Raw genomic sequence first — 14,743 nt, 5'->3', positions numbered from 1 at the left:
AAAGAGACAGAGACTTGTTATTGTGAGAGGCCGCCGTAGGCAGACCTGGCTATCAAAAGAAGACAGGCTATGTGAACACTGCCCACAAAATGAGGTGGAAACTGAGCAGCCAAATATATGACCATATTAGAGACACATATTTCCCTCAGATCAGACAGATCCACAAAGAATTCGAAAAACAAACCCAATTTTGATAAACTCCCATATCTACTGGGTAAAATACCACAGTGTAACAATCTCAGCAAGCAAGATTTGAGACCTGTTGCCGCAAGCAAAAGGCAACCAGTGAAGAACAAACACTTTTGTTAATACCATTGTAAATACAATCCATTTTTATTTTCCCTTTTGAAATTTAACTTTTTGCACATCGTTACAACACTGTATATAGACATAATATGATATTTGAAATGTCTTTATTCTTTTGGAACTTCTGTGAGTGTAATGTTTACTGTTAATTTTTATTGTTTATTTCACTTTTGTTTATTATCTACTTCACTTGCTTTGGCAGTGTTAACAAATGTTTCCCATGCCAAAAAAAGCCGTTAAATAAAATTGAATTGAACTAGACACTTCTAGAGAAACAGAAAGGTAAGCAAGAGACAAATAAAGGACAAAGAGATGGGGGAGGAGGCAGAGAGCGGGAAAGAGAAATGAGAGGGAAGCAAAAAAATATATATATATTTGATGTGTTCGTATGTGTACGTGTTTGTGTTCAAACCATGCACCATACTACCCACAGGAGTCAAAGCAGAGCCACATGCTGCTAACAACAGGACAGACCAACACCCCTGTTTCCCCTCCATCTCACATAATCTCCTTAAACAAATGCAACAGATATGACTCACAGAAGATATATAGTATGTACACAGAACAAAAATATAAAACGCAACATGCAACAATTTCATAGATTATACTGAGTTACAGTTCATATAAGGAAATCAGTCGATTGGGAATACTGATATGCATCTGTTGGCCATAGATACCTTTCAAAAAAAAGGTATGGGTGTGGATCAGAAAACCAGTCAGTATCTGGTGTGACAATCATTTGCCTCACACATCTCCTTTGCATAGAGTTGATCAGGTTGTTGACTGTGGTCTGTGGAGTGTTGACGAATCCAGTACATCCCAAAAATGCTCAATAGGTGACATACCTTGGAAGAACTGGGACATTTGCAGCTTCCAGGAATTGATGTACAGAGGTAATGGGGGCCGAAGAATGGCACGACAATGGGCCTCAGGATCTCATCACTGTTCCTCTGTGCATTCAAATTGCCACCGATAAAATGCATTGTGTTTGTTGTCCGTAGCTTATGCCTGCCCATACCATAACCCCACCGCCACCATGGGGCACTCTGTTCACAACGCCGACACCAGCAAATCGCTCGCCCACACAACGCCATACACACTGTCTGTCATCTGCCCAGTACAGTTGAAACCGGGATTCATCAATGAAGAGCACACTTCTCCAGCGTGCCAGTGGCCATCAAAGGTGAGCATTTGCCCACTGAAGTCGGATACAATGCCAAACTGCAGTCAGGTCAAGACCCTCTCGTTAAAACTTGAGACATCTGTGGCATTGAGTGGTATGACAAATCTTCACATTTAGTGTGGCCTTTTATTGTCCCAACACAAGGTGCACCTGTGTAATGATCATGCTGTTTAAACAGCTTCTTGACATGCCACAGTGACTCGGTCAATAAGAAAGTGGTCAGATGAAGCAGATGCTAAGCTAAAGGACTTTTTTGCTAGCACAGACTGGAATATGTTCCGGGGATTCTTCCGATGGCATTGATGAGTCACTGGCTTCATCAATAAGTCCATCAATTACGTCATCCCCACAGTGACCGTACGTACCCCAACCAGAAGCCATGGATTACAGGCAACATCCACACTGAGCTAATGGCTAGAGCTGCCGCTTCCAAGGAGCGGGACTCTAACCCGGAAGCTTATAAGAAAGGGCTATGCCCTTTGACGAACCATCAAACAGACAAAGCTTCAATACAGGACTATGATTGAAACGTACTACACCGGTTCTGACGCTCGTTGGACGTGGCAGGGCTTGCAAACTATTACAGACTACAAAGGGAAGCATACCTTGGAAGAACTGGGACGTTTTGCTGCCCAGTAACAGCTAAATTACTTATATGCTGGCTTCGAGGCAAGTAACACTGAAACATGCATGAGAGCATCAGCTGTTCCGGACAACTGTGTGATCACGCTCTCCGTAGCCGATGAGAGTAAGACCTTTAAACAGGGCCAGACGGATATCCAGGACGTGAACTCCGAGCATGTGCTGACCAAATGGCAAGTGTCTTCACTGAAATTTTAAACCTGAGTCTAATAGCAACATGTTTCAAGCAGACCACCATAGTCCCTGTACCCAAGAACACTAAGGTAACCTGCCTAAATGACTACTGACCCGTAGCACTCACGTCTGTAGCCATGAAGTGCTTTGAAAGGTTGGTCATGGCTCACATCAACAACATTATCCCAGAAACCCTAGACCCACTCCAATTTGCACACCGCCCCAACAGATACACAAATGATGCAATCTCTTTAACTCAACACTGCCCTTTCCCACCTGGACAAAAGCAACACCTATGTGAGAATGCTATTCATTGACTACAGTTCAGCGTTCAACACCATAGTGCCCTCAAAGCTAATCACTAAGCTAAGGACCCTGGGACTAAACACCTCCCTCTGCAACTGGATCCTGGACTTCCTGGCGGGCCGTACCCAGGTGGTAAGAGTAGGCAACAACACATCCGCCACACTGCTCCTCAACACGAGGGTCCCTCAGGGGTGTGTGCTCAGTCCCCTACTGTACACCCTGTTCACTCATGACTGCATGTCAAGGCATGACTCCAATACCATCATCAAGTATGCCGATGACAAAACAGTCGAAGGCCTGATCACCATCAACGATGAGACAGCTTATAGGGAGGAGGTCAAAGACCTGGCCGTGTAGTGCCAGGACAACAAACTCTCCCTCAACATGATCAAGACAACGGAGACTATTGTGGAATACATGAAAAGGAGGACTGAGAAAACCCCCAATCTCATCGACAGGGATATAGTTGAGCAGGTTGAGAGCTTCAAGTTCCTTGGTGTCCACATCACCAACAAACTAGAATGGTCTAAACACACTAAGACAGTTGTGAAGAGGGCACGACAAATCATATTACCCCTCAGGATACTGAAAAGATTTGGCATGGGTCTTCAGATCCTAAAAAGGTTCTACAGCTGCACCATCGAGAGCATCCTGGCGGGTTGCATCACTGCCTGGTATGGCAACTGCTCGGCCTCCGACCGCAAGGCACTACAGAGGGTAGTGCATACGGCCCACTATATCACTGGGGCCAAGCTTCCTGCCATCCAGGACCTCTATTCCAGGCGGTGTCGGAGGAAACCACCCTAGTCATAGACTGTTCTCTCTGCTACCGCACGGCAAGCTGTACCGGAGCGCCATGTATAGGTCCAAAGGCTTCTTAACAGCTTCTACCCCTTAGCCATGAGACAGCTAATCAAAGGTCTACCCAGACTATTTGCATTATCCCTCCCCCCTTTTACACTGCTGCTACTACTGTCTGTTTATTAACTATGCATAGACACTTTAATAACTCTACCTACATGTACATATTACCTCGACTAACCAGTGCCCCCACACATTGACTCTGTACCGGCACCCCCTGTATATAATTATTTGTTAGTTTTATTAATTTTTTAATTACTTAACACTTTCTTAAAACTTCTTAAAGCATTGTTGGTTAAGGGCTGGTAAGCAAGCATTTCACTGTAATGTCTACACCTGTGGTATTTGGCGCATGTGACAAATCCTATTTGATTTGATCTACCCCTCTTAGACTTGCTTTCGATGAGAATACAATATCTATAACTCAACTTTCGATGTGAATTTGATTGGGTCGCCCAAGAAGTTACATATTGTGGCTTTAATGGTTTCACAAGAATAACTTGATAACTTAGAGTTCTAAGGTTCTATCTGAAACAATATTGAATGGTGTCAGCTATTTTATTATTTTTTTAACTTGATATCATTTTGTTATGTTTGATGACTTCATTATTTAATTCCAAGTAATCATCTCATCGTTTTAGAGCTGCTGCCTATGCTGTCTGACAAATTCACAATTTCAGTAGTTCTTCAAAGTAAATAAGGTATACTTTTTTGACTGCTGAATGCCAACAGTCAATCAATTAGATCATGGATTTTCAGGTAGAGATGGACTATATATACACAAAAGTATGTGGACACCCCTTCAAATTAGTGGATTCGGCTATTTCAGCCAAACCCGTTGCTGACAGGTGTATAAAACCAAGCCCACAGCCATGCAATCTCCATAGTCAAACATTGGCAGTAGAATGGCCCGTATCGTAGAGCTCTGTGACTTTCAACGTGGCACCGTCATAGGATGCCACCATTCCTACTAGTCAGTTTTTTAAATTTCTGCCCTGCTAAAGCTGCCGGGGTCATCTAAGTGCTGTTATTGTAAAGTGGAAACATGTAGGAGCAACAACGGATCAGCCGCCAAATGGTAGGCCACACAAGCTCACAAAATGGGACCGCCGAGTGCTGAAGCACGTAATGGCTGGAGTAGTGTAAAGCTCGCCACCATTGGACTCTGGAGTAGTGGAATCGTGTTCTCTGGAATGATGAATCCCGCTTCACCATCTGGCAGAATCGAAGTTTGACGGATGCCAGGAGAACGCTACCTTCCCCAATGCATAGTGCTAACTGTTAAGTTTGGTGGTGGAGGAATAATGGCCTGGGGCTGTTTTTCATGGTTTAGGCTAGGCCCCTTAGTTCCAGTGAAGGGAAATCTTAATGCTACTTACAATGCCATTCTAGTAGATTCTATGCTTCCCAATTGAGATAGTTTGGGTGAGTTGGACCGCAGAGTGAAGGAAAAGCAGCCAACAAGTGCTCAGCATATGTGGGAACTCCTTCAAGACTGTTGGAAAATCATTCCTCATGAAGCTGGTTGAGAGAATGCCAAGAGTGTGCAAAGCTGTCATCAAGGCAAACGGTGGCTATTTTGAAGAATCTCAAATTTAAAATATGTTTTGATTTGTGTAACACTTTTTTGGTTACTACATGATTCCATATGTGTTACTTCATAGTATCGATGTCTTCACTATTATTCTACAATGTAGAAAATAATACAAAATTAAGAAAAACCCTTGAATGAGTAGGTGTTCAAAGTGGTACTGTAAAAACAACTGATATTTCGGATAATCGCTCAGCACTAATACACACACAGCTGTTTGCGGATGCACATACCGTGACATCTCTGTTGACATGCTTTCACTGGAATATGCAAATGACAACAGCATGTGGTTTGAAAAACTGCTCCAGAGCACTCAGGACCTCGGACTGGGGCAAAGGTTCACCTTCCAACAGGACAATGACACTAAGCACACAGCCAAGACAAAGCAGTGGCTTTGGGACAAGTCTCTGAATGTGGCCAAGCCAGAGCCCAGACTTGAACCCGATCAAACATCTTTGGAGAGAACTAAAGAAAGTTATACAGCGACGCTCCCCACCCAACCTGACAGAGCTTGAGAGGATCTACAGAGAAGAAAGGGAGAAACTCTCAAATACATGTGTGCCCAGCTTATAGCGTCATACCCAAGAAGACTCGAGGCTGTAATCGCTGCCAAAGGTGCTTCAACAAAGTACTGACTAAATGGTCTAATCTGAATACTTACGAAAATGTCATATTTCAGTTTTTCATTTCTAAAAACCTGTTTTTGTCATTATGGGGTATTGTGTGTAGATTGATGAGGGAAAGAAAAACATTTAATACATTTTAGAATAACATAATGTGTAAAAAGTCAAGGGGTCTGAATACTTTCTGAATGCACTGTATCTCAACAGATGTAATTGTAGCTTTGCTACCTAATGTTTACCTTCCCCTAAAACTATAAATTGTTGAGTCGTCAAGTCTATCTTCATTTCATAGCATTTATTAGAACATTTTAAAGACCATCATTAACCAAAACAAATGCTGACCACTTGTGTAACAATGTTTTCCTTAATATTATTCTTAATAGCTTCCATGCTGTTATTACCTGGTATTATTAAAGTTGACAGTCTAATGACAAAATGGCAAAATGAAGACAGCCTTTTAACTTTTAACAGCCTCAGTCAGTAACAGCATGACACAGCAGTATGTTATGATTTGCATCGATTGCTCAAAACATACTTTCTCTGGCACTTACAGGGCCTGATTATAGCCAGCCTGCATTGGTCTAATCTTGACTACAACCTATAGGCCTGCCTTACCACAACACAATGAAGTAACCAGCTTCCCCATAAGCACACACGTGCACAAACACACACACACACACACACAACACAGCACAGCTAAACGGGCACACCAGAGCAATAAAAAACAACTATAAAATACACAGGCATCAGAATATGGTAAAAACAACAGGTTTGATATGGTTTCCATTGAGTTTGGCATTTCTAGTTCTGTATAATAGGAGGATGGTGGTGAGAATAAGTCAGTATTCCAGTTACAGTCTGATCCAATCTTTGCTTGTGAAAACCACTGGGTACAGAAGAAAACAAATACTAATGAATAGGAAACACTACTACAGTATATTTGTTTCACTCCAATTCACCACACATTGTCAAGATGCAAGTAATGATCATGGTTTAAGATGGGGCGGAGACATGGGTTGAGTTCGATTTCCCATACTAGCATACTAATTTCAAAAACAGTCCTCCGTATGCATCACCTAATGCGCGATTGCATTGACTCCCGTCACTCGTTCGTTTTGGTACAGCGCGTCAATTTATCTGATTTTCAGCTGTTGCCGTGCACGTGTGTCAGGAAAGATGAGTGAATTCTACTAGATCAAACGCCGAAATGAGTATGCAGTTTAAGTATGTAGTACGCTAGTATGGGTCTTTTGGACGCAACCATGGTGAAATATAATTGGATGGGACCAAATACGGTAGTTAGGTTTAGGAATCAGTTGCATGTGATCTGATTACAAACAAACTGTTATCAGTTACTTTTCAAGCAAAACATACTGCAATCAGATTACAGATACTTTTGAAAAACTATATGATTACTTCTTGGATTACTTTTAAAATCAGAAAGGATGTTAACGATAAAAATATATTATGACACCACTCTATTTTGAAAATTCCCGAGTGGCGCAGTGGTTTTAGGCAATGCATCGCAGCGCTAGCTGTGCCACTAGAGATCCTGGTTCGAGTCCAGGCTCTGTCGCCAGCCGCGACAGGGAGACCCATGGGTCGGCGCACAATTGGTCCAGCGTTGTCCGGGTTAGGGGAGGGTTTGGACGGCAGGGATGTCCTTGTCCCATCGCGCTCTAGTGATTCCTGTGGCGGGCCGGGCGAATGCACGCTGACACGGTCGTCAGGTGTACAGTGTTTCCTCCAACATATTGGTGTGGCTGGCCTCCGGGTTAAGCGGGCATTGTGTCAAGAAGCAGTGCGGCTTGGTTGGAGGATGCACGGTTCTCGACCTTCTCATCTCCCGAGTCCGTATGGGAGTTGCAGCGACGAGACAAGACTCTAACTACCAATTGGATACCATGAAATTGGGGATTTGTTTCACCTGAGCGAGTCTGACCACAAGTCAGCGACCATTATGTTGACACACCAAATGTGTTTGATGGATCCTTTTGGTCTATTTCTAATGCCTCTTAAGAGGAAAGTAATCTAAAAGTAATTTAATGTAACCAGAGTACGTTACTGAGTTTGGGTAATCTAAAAGTTACATTACTGATGACAATTTTGGACAGGTAACTAGTAACTGTAACGGAATACATTTTGAAAGTAACCTACCCCACCTGAGCTCAATAAATAACAGCGGAATTGGCAGAAAGATGATTTTGCAAAGCCAACAGTTCAACCATCTATAAAGGCTGAATGAATTTATGGTTTCATAACTATATGACATAACCGGCCTCTATATGAGATAAAAGGGGAATTTCCATATCTGTATATTAGGCTGGCCCTCTGGCTACAGGAAGATTGAGTTTAAGTTTAAGTGGCGGTTTGTAGATCCTGAGGCGACCGGGGGAAGCATGCCCGAGATGCCAGAGATGGAAAACTAGACACTAAAAGTTCAACAGTGTGGATTGATGATACCATTTCTAAAGAGAATAGGGGACACCAATGAAAAACACTGGAGGAATTCATGACTAACTTATATTCTCTGCCTGCTGCTGACCAATGTCATATCACATCTAGGATATGGAGAACTACCGTGTATCCACTCTTCCTCATTCTACTATAACACAGTTGAAGTAGGAAGTTTACATACACTCACATTCACAGTTTCGATGTCTTCACTATTATTATACAATGTAGAAAATAGTTTTATTTTTATTTTTTTAAAGCATTGAATGAGTAGGTCTGTCCAAACTTTTGACTGGTACTGTATATACAGTTGATGTCGGAAGTTTACATACACTTAGGTTGGAGTCATTAAAACTCGTTTTTTCAACAACTCCACAAACTTCTTGTTAACAAACTATAGCTTTTTTTTAGATTGGAGTCATTAATTAATACTCGTTTTTCAACCACTCCACAAATGTAATGTTAACAAACTATAGTTTTGGCAATTCAGTTAGGACATCTACTTTATTGACACAAGTCATTTTTCCAACAATTGTTTACAGACAGATTATTTCACTTATAATTCACTGAATCACACGTTTGGGATGGTGTTCTTAGGCTTGCAAGACTCACCCTTTTTCTTCCAAACATAACGATGGTCATTATGGCCAAACAGTTATAATTTTGTTTCATCAGACCAGAGGACATTTCTCCAAAAAGTATGATCTTTGTCCCCATGTGCAGTTGCAAACCGTAGTCTGGCTTTTTATGGCGGTTTTGGAGAAATTACGTCTTCCTTGCCGAACGGCCTTTCAGGTTATGTCGATATAGGACTCGTTTTACTGTGGATATTGATACTTTTGTACCCGTTTCCTCCAGCATCTTCACAAGGTCCTTTGCTGTTGTTCTGGGATTGATTTGCACTTTTCACACCAAATATGTTCATCTCTAGGAGACAGAACACGTCTCCTCCTGAGTGGTATGATGGCTGCATGGTCCCATGGTGTTTATACTTGCATACTATTGTTTGTACAGATGAACGTGATACCGTCAGGCGTTTGGAAATTGCTCCCAAGGATGAACCAGACACGTGGAGGTCTACATTATTTTTCTGAGGTCTTGGCTGATTTCTTTTGATTTTCCCATGATGTCAAGCAAAGAGGCACAGAGTTTGAAGGTAGGCCTTGAAATAAATCCACAGGTACACCTCCAATTGACTCAAATGATATCAGTTAGCCTATCAGAAGCTTCTAAAGCATTGACATTATTTTCTGGAATTTTCCAAGCTGTTTAAAGGCACAGTCAACTTAGTGCATGTAAACTTCTGACCCACTGGAATTGTGATACAATGAATTACAAGTGAAATAATCTGTCTGTAAACAATTGTTGGAAAAATGACTTGTGTCATGAACAAAGTAGATGTCCTAACTGACTTGCCAAAACTATAGTTTGTTAACATTAAATTTGTGGAGTGGTTGAAAAACGAGTTTTAATGACTCCAACCTAAGTGTATGTAAACTTCCGACTTTAGCTGTAGCTTGCAATTTGGGTTGCTCATTTTGGGGAATATTCAGGAGGTGGAAACTTTCCGTGGGCAATTAACGGGAATATATGCAAATTAATATTAATATGTTTTTTTGCATTGGATATATTTACCACATTATATGGAGACAAAAACATTATCATTATTACCTTATCATAAGTAGACATAAATGCAAATTATTAAGTCCTTCCAATAGAAATTTAAAAAACAATTTACAAGGACCAGTTGCGCTCTGAGGCGGCTGATGTTGGTGGGATTTGGAGAGAGATGGAGGCAACAGGGTAAAGAGCCTCAGATCCACAAAGTCCCTTCCACCAGGTGGCTGATGAGATATATTGGCACGACTTCCATATTGCATCTCCATCCCAAAGCCCTTGTTTGGAAGTGTACTTCGCCAGACTGCCAAGAACCTTAACCTCATCCAGGCCAAGGTGGCGAGAAATGGTAGGGATGACCCATAGGCCTTGTTGATCTCTGCACCAGACAGGATGCTCTTGCCAGCATACTTGGGGTCCAACATGTACGCTGCGGCGTGTATGGGCTTCAGGCAAAAGTCTTCACGCTTTTTGATGCATTTCAGAACCGCAATTTCCTCTGCTTGGAGCAACAGTGAAGTGGGAAGGGCTGTACGGATTTCTTCTCTTACATCTGAAAACAGAGTCTGAACATCAGACAGGATGGCATTGTCTCCCTCAGTCCGTGAAATTGCTACTGCTATAAGTTTCAGGCTGCTTACCACTGTCTCCCAAAATACATCAACCAGGCGGATCCTCTTGATGGGGCTGTCCATATCGGCAGACTGTGATATGGCCATTTCTTGGAGAGACTCCTTCCCCTCCAGGAGACTTTCAAACATGATGACAACACCACCCCATTGGGTGTTGCTGGGCAGCTTCAATGTGGTGCTCTTATTCTTCTCACTTTGCTTGGTGTGGTAGATGGCTGCTATAACTTGATGACCCTTCACATACCTAATCATTTCCTTGGCTCTCTTGTAGAGTGTATACATTTTTTTCAGTGCCATGATGTCCTTGAGGAGCAGGTTAAATGCATGAGCAGCACAGCCAATGGGTGTGATGTGAGGGTAGGACTCGTCCACTTTAGACCAAGCAGCAGTCATGTTCGCAGCATTGTCTGTCACCAGTGCAAATACCTTCTGTGGTCCTAGGTCATTGATGACTGCCTTCAGCTCATCTGCAATGTAGAGACCGGTGTGTCCGTTGTCCCTTGTATCTGTGCTCTTGTAGAATACTGGCTGAGGGGTGGAGATGATGTAGTTAATTATTCTTTGCCCACGAACATTCGACCACCCATCAGAGATGATTGCAATACAGTCTGCTTTCTCTATGATTTGCTTGACCTTCATTTGAACTCTGTTGAACTCTGCATCCAGCAAATGAGTAGATAAAGCATGTCTGGTTGGAGGGGTGTATACACAGCTCGAGCAAGACATTCATCAGCATTTCTCTGACTACGTTCCTGCATTGAGTAAAAATAAACTTCTGATTCCAGGACCATGAGCTGTTGCTATCGATAAGGTGTCTGATTCATCATTTTCACCTCAAATAGAAGTAGAGGGACTTTTGTCAGAGGTTACTTTCTGTGAGCGCTGAGTGAACTTTTATGCATTTGGCCAGATGATTCTGCATCTTTGTTGCATTCTTCACATATGATTTGGCACAGTATTCGCAAATGTACACAGCTTTTACTTCTACATTAGCTGCAGTGAAATGTCTCCACACATCAGATAGTGCCCATGGCATTTTCCTGCAAAGTTTATAAAAAAATAAGTAAAAATAAAAACAAATGATATTCCATGTACAGATAAATATTTAAGCAGTTAGATTAAAACAACTCCTTTGTAAGATAAATGTTTTAAAATTAAACATGTATGGAAACAGGTGAATTAACACTCCTCAGTTAGCAGGCTCAAGCAAGCTAAAACCCACATGGTACCAAAAACTAACTAGCAGAAATTGTTAACAAGTTAGAAATGACTTAAACAAACTTTGCTGTAGGCTACTATTTACTAGTTATCAAAAAATCATGTCATAGAATATATTCACCCCCACCCCCCGGTATTGTAATCAAAACGTACCAGTAAGCATGTGGTCCTTGGATCAGACTGTGTAGTAGTGTGGGCTCAATAGCATCTCATTAGTGTGCAAGATCTTGAGAATCGGCTGTACATGTGATGGAAGAGTGCACTGCACATGTGATGGAAGAATGCACTGTGCATGCAGAGGGTTGTAATTCCATTGAATTGGGGATAGTTTAAACAAAATATGTCACAAGACCTAGAATTGCCTTATGTGTATCCCACAACAAAGGTCACTGTTATAAGTTAACTTTTATGATGAATTTAAGCAAAATTCCCAGGCTTAACCTCCCATGGAAAATTTCTGGAAAAATTTCTGAAATTTACCGGAAGGTTTCTGACCCTTTGCAACCCTACTTGCAATAATAGTGTTTAACATGACTTTAGAATGACTACTGTCGTGGAAAATTGCAAGATTATGTTATAAAGATTATGTTACAATGCTTGTATTATATTATAATAGTTGCTACAATCGACAGAATAGAGTGTTGTGTGTGTGTTCCAATGAGGATGGGCCTCTATGAGATAGCATTGACAGAGGAGATTTACGATGTCTTTGGGTAATAAAGCCAAAAGAGCATTCCAGATAACATGAGGTAATGTTATCGTGCTCTACCGTAGCAGGATGAGACGGGTTCCAGTTTGGAGTAGGAGGGCCAGACACTGGTCTTTACAATGAGAACTGTTAACACAGCAGTAACTGTCTGGTATGTTTTATAGCTATCTTTCATACAAATCTGAACCTTTGTGAACTGTTCCTAAGATCCTGTTATTCGTCATGTAAGTTGAGAGGGGTGTATCTTTGTACTTTTCTGTTGGTACTTTTCAATGGTTCATTAGAGATAGCGCATAATTGAAAGTCAAAAAGGCTATTGCAAAGCTATTATTAAAAAATGTGGTTTAAGTGTAACTCTGACTGGTGTGTGAAGTTTGTAACTCTCTCCTCATTTGGTAAAGCAGAAAAATGCCACCACACTACCTCATCTCTGTACCGCACACATACAATTATCTGTAAGGTCCCTCAGTCAAGCAGTGAATTTCAAACACAGATTCAACCACTGAATTTCAAACACAGATTCAACCACAAAGACAGACCTGGTAGGTTTTCCACTACCTCGCAAAGAAGTGCACATACTGGTAAACGGGTTAAAAAAAGACCCCTTTTAGTATGGTGAAGTTGTTAATTACACTTTGGATGGGGTATAAGTACACCCAGACACTTTCGGCGAGGAAGGAAATTGCTCAGGGATTTCACCATGAGGCCAATGGTGGGTTTAATGGCTGTGTTAGGACAGTAGTTACTCCACATTACTAACCTAAATGACAGAGTGAAAAGAAGGAAGCCTGTACAGAATAAAAAATTGTCCAAAACATGTATCCTGTTTGCAATATGCCACTAAAGTAAAACTGTCCTGAATACAAAGCATTATGGGGCTGCATCATGTTATGGTATGCTTGTCATCGACAAGGACTAAGGAGTTTTTTAGGATAAAAGGAAACGGAATAGAGATAAGCACAGGCTAAATCCTAAATAGAGGAAAAGCTATTTCAGTCTGCTTTCCAACAGACACTAGGAGACATATTCACCTTTCAGCAGGACAACAACACAAGGCCAAATATACATTGTAGTTGCTGACCAAGACGACATTGAATGTCCCTGAGTGGCATAGTTACAGTTTTGACTTACATCGGATTGAAAATCTATGGCAAGAGTTGAGAATCGCTGTCTAGCAAAAAATTTGCAAAACACGTTTTCACTTTGTCATTATGGGGTATTGTGTGAAGAGAGAGAAAAAATATATATAACACAACAAAATGTGGAATCTGTAACACAACTAAATGTGGAATCTGTAACACAACAAAATGTGGAACAAGTCAAGGGATATGAATATTTTCTGAAGACACTGTAGATAAACAGGAAGAGAAGTAATGGGTGTCTGATCAAAGATCTGTAAAGGGAGATCACCTGCTTACTTTGTCCAGACCCCTTGGAGTTCTTCACATTTTATTGTGTTACAAAGTGAGATTAACATGGTTTTCATTGTCTTTTTGTCAATAATATTTATGTCAATAATATACTCAAAGTGGAAGATTAATAAAACATTTCATAACTAAAATATATTTATTGTATAAGTATTCAGGTCCTATGTTTAGGCAAGCCTAAATTAGTTCAGGAGTAAAAATTTGGCTTAACGAATCACATGAACTCAGTCTGTTGACATGATATTTAAATGACTAACCCTTCCTCTGTCCCAGATACATACAACATCTGTAAGATCCCTTAGTCAAGTATTGACTTTCAAGCACAGATTCAACTACAAAGAGCAGGGAGCTTTTCAAAAGCCTCCTAAATAAGGGCAGTGATGGGTAACAATCACAAATCAAGACTAGTGTGTACGCTGAGAGTCGGGAAGCAAGTTCAGGGAGTGTATTTAACAAATAAATGTACATATAACAAAACAAGAAACATGGGTAGCGTACAGACATGAAGCTGGAACAGAAACAATAACGCCTGGGGGAAGAACCAAAGGGAGTGTCATATGTAGGGAAGGTAATCAGGCAGGCGATAGAGTCCAGGTGAGTCTGATCAGGCGCTGGTGCGCGTAACGATGATGACAGGTGTGCGTAATAATGAGCAGCCTGGTGACCTCGAGCGCCGGAGAGTTAGTATACCTGACACAGACATTGAATATCTCTTTAATCATGGTCTAGTTAATAATTATGCTGTGTATTATGTATTAAACCACCCAGACACCTCAAAGATACAGTCGTCCTTCTGAACTGAGCTGCAGGAGAGGAATGAAACTGCTCAGGAACGTTACCACGAGGCCAATGGTGATTTTAACCAGCTACGGAGTTCAATGGCTGTGATGGGAGAGAACTTAGGATGGCTCAACAACATTGTGACTTCACAATAACGACTTAAATGACAGAGTGAAAACACAAAATATTCCAAAACATGCAACAAGGCAATAAAGCAATA

At 41.3% G+C, this 14,743-nt stretch overlaps 1 protein-coding gene across 2 annotated transcripts in view; it reads right to left on the bottom strand.

Moving 5' to 3' along the window:
• The window catches only part of LOC115102848 (kelch-like protein 24), a 64,188-nt gene that overhangs the window by 26,801 nt on the left and 22,644 nt on the right, over positions 1 to 14,743 (bottom strand). The window lies entirely within an intron of this gene.

This window comes from Oncorhynchus nerka, linkage group LG20 (genome assembly GCF_034236695.1).
Source record: "Oncorhynchus nerka isolate Pitt River linkage group LG20, Oner_Uvic_2.0, whole genome shotgun sequence".
Taxonomy (NCBI): Eukaryota; Metazoa; Chordata; class Actinopteri; order Salmoniformes; family Salmonidae; genus Oncorhynchus; species Oncorhynchus nerka.
Note: the sequence above shows the minus strand (reverse complement) of the source record. Positions and strands in the feature narration are given on the sequence as shown.